Raw genomic sequence first — 3356 nt, forward strand, 5'->3', positions numbered from 1 at the left:
AAAATTTGAATGAAAAAAGGACTGATTTTTTTTACGTGTACACTGTTATATCATATTGTGTATGAATCACATGTGTCAATATAAAGACGTCTTTCTCATAAATACCCGGTATATACAACGTGCACTTCTACATTCTAATAATTTATCATATTTACATTTATTCTCTACCATTTATTCAAGTTTAAATTTCTTTTAAGATAAAGTAACTAAAGGTAAAAACAATACTCGTTTTGTTGCGCTGTTTATTAAACACAAGTGTAGTCTTCAATTTCGTCCAAAAATGCAGTATATTGGTATGTTCAAGCTCACCATTTTGCACTCGTTTGTATGTGATATAACAAAGTCTATATTTTTTTTTTCATAGTAACATCTCTTTCTTTTACAGTTCTTCCAGTATTTGTGCATTCTTCTTCTTTTTTATTACCCCGGTGGTTTATAAATATTTGACAAAATGAGATTTCTTTTAATGATCAACATTTTTTGATGAGGCTGTTTTATATAATTAGAATCACCTCCCCCTTCTTTGTAGCCAAAATAATTAGGGAAATCTTTTCCGGCGACATCAAAATGAATTCACCGAAAAAAAACTTGCGAAACGCTAGTTAATTGCTAGCCGTATAATTAGCTTTGAAAATAGTGTTGACTTGTGCATTATTGCACTTTTCCGCGGCAAAGAAAGTACGTATACTCTTGCATAAAATGAACATAAATGTAGGTTTTCAGTCCAGCTAGCGATTAATGAGAGCAACACTGTTCTCATATTTTGCAGTATATTAAATGTATGCTTTAAACCTTTAAAAAACTTCTTTAGACTATGACGTATAGTGTAGACATTGAAAATCAAATCCTACATATACATATATTTACATTTCCAAATATTTTTCCTTAAGATTCTCTGCAAATTTGAAAAAGTTCATGATCTCATGAACTACCTTGGGATGAGTAAGAATATTTCCATTGTGACATAATTGAAGTCAATAAATAGTGCAAACTTTTTATGCCCCTGGATCGAAAGATCCCGGGGGTATATTGTTTTTGTCCTGTCTGTCTGTTTGTCTGTTTATCTGTTTGTCTGTCTGTTGTCAACTTTAACCTTGCCCATAACTTTTGATTGGTTGGAGCTATGACTTTCATATTTCACATGTGTATTCCTTGTGACAAGACCTTTCTTTAGGTACCATCATATTTGACCTTTTGACCTTGGAGTTTGACCCACTTTTGCAAAATTTTATGAGACTTTAACCTTGGCCATAACTTCTGAACAGTTGGTGCTTGAGGTTTCAAACTTCACATGTGTATTCTTTGTGACAAGGCCTTCCTTTGGATACCAACAACTTTGACCTTTTGACCTTGACCTTGGAGTTTGACCTACTTTCGAAAAACTTTAACCTTGGCCTTAACTTTTGAACGGTTAGAGCTAGGGCTTTCGTACTTCACATATGTAATCCTTATGACAAGACCTTCCTTTGGATACCAACCACTTTGATCTTTTGACCTTGGAGTTTGACCTACTTTTGAAAAACTTTAACCTTGGCCATAACTTTTGAATGGTTGATGCTAGGGCTTTCATACTTCACATATGTAATCCTTGTGACATCACCTTCCTTTGAATACCAACCACTTTGACCCTTTACCTTGACATAGGTGTTTGACCTACTTTTGAAAAACTTTAACTTTGGCCATAATTTTTGAATGGTTGGTGCTAGGGCTTTCATACTTCACATATGTAATCCTTGTGACAAGACCTTCCTTTGGATACCAACCACTTTGACCTTTTGATCTTCACATAGGAGTTTGACCTACTTTCGAAAAACTTTAACCTTGGCCATAACTTTTGAAAGGTTGGTGCTAGGGCTTTCATACTTTACATATATCTAATCCTTGTGACAAGACCTTCCTTTGGATACCAACAACTTTGACTTTGACCTTGATGTTTTACTTACTTTAAAAAAACTTTAACCTTCGCCATAACTTTTTAACAGTTGCAGTTAGGGCTTTCAAATTTAACATTTTTTATCTTTTGGCCTGGATTTTGACTTGCATTTGAGAAACTTTAACCTTCGCCATAAGCTGCCATACGGGGGCATCAGTGTTTCACAAACACATCTTGTTTGTTTCAAAAATGATAGTTAAATGACAAGAATATGTTGCAAGTCATCAGAAAAATAATGTAAATATAAGATATGAATTTAATTTTTGAGAATTCATGAGGTACATGAACTACAACGCTTCACGCCTGCATATTTATCATGAAGCGCTAACGCGCTTCATGAAATATGCCGGCGTGAAGCGTCGTAGTTCATGTCCTCATGAATTCTCAAAAATTAAATTCATTTCTTAAGTATACATGCATTTTAGCGATTTTTGTAGTTCCTGTAAAATGAATTAAAAATAATTTTCCCCTCGATCTTTTGATCGGGATCGTAAACAGAACCCAAAATGTACGATATTCGTAAGAAATGACATTACTTTTCTTGTCAAGCTTTTGATGCTGTTAATAAAAGGTACCATCGAGGATCATCCCCTTTCGACCGGTCACAACCGCCTGACATTTTTTACGAAAAACGTCAGTCAACATTCGACTTAACTATAAAATGTATTTGTTAACAAAGTTATTATATAGGCCATAGAAATTGTGAGATTGTTGATATCCTTGTATCATCAACTTATTTGTCAATAGCTTGCCTCGTCGTTTAGAATTTGCTCGTACGTAGAACATGCCTATCGAATCCACTGGGAGACATAAACTCCATTTGTAGGTGATATATTGTAGGTATATTTTTATTATAGATAAGGGAATTTGACAATAAAAAAAATGAAGACATCAAGTTGTCATAAAGTTTTGTTTTTAGGTTGTTACCATTAATGTCTTTCTTTAGTAAAACTTCCAAATATGAAACATATGTAATGTGTCAGACTTGCGGTGTCTTTTATTTCGAGTTGAAAGGAATATGAGGAAAAAACGTAGCATGTAAAATAATTGATAAAGACTCGTCTTTTCATGTAGAAATTTTTGAATAAATTCTGATTCATGTGAATTCCAATAGATTATTGGAAAAATTGATTTCTAAAAACGACATGGATATTGTCAATCAGAAAGTCAAGCATCTTTTCAATATCTACTTCAGAGTACTTGTGTTGAATCAGAATGTTTTTAACAAAATAATTTTCTGTAAATTTACATTGGTAAATGCGCATCTGATGCATCAAAAGTGGTACCGTATATGATTTACATTGGTAGTAATGCTTGTCTCATTATGATATGTTTGAATTCTGTGAAAATTTTATAAGGACGTACAATATGCTGATTAATTTAACAAACCCACTAAGAGACATTATGTACTTTAAACATGTAT

Source organism: Saccostrea echinata, unplaced genomic scaffold (assembly GCF_033153115.1).
Source record: "Saccostrea echinata isolate AGI-Se365-2 ecotype Australia unplaced genomic scaffold, CSIRO_AGI_Sech_v1 ptg000288l, whole genome shotgun sequence".
NCBI classification, from domain to species: Eukaryota; Metazoa; Mollusca; class Bivalvia; order Ostreida; family Ostreidae; genus Saccostrea; species Saccostrea echinata.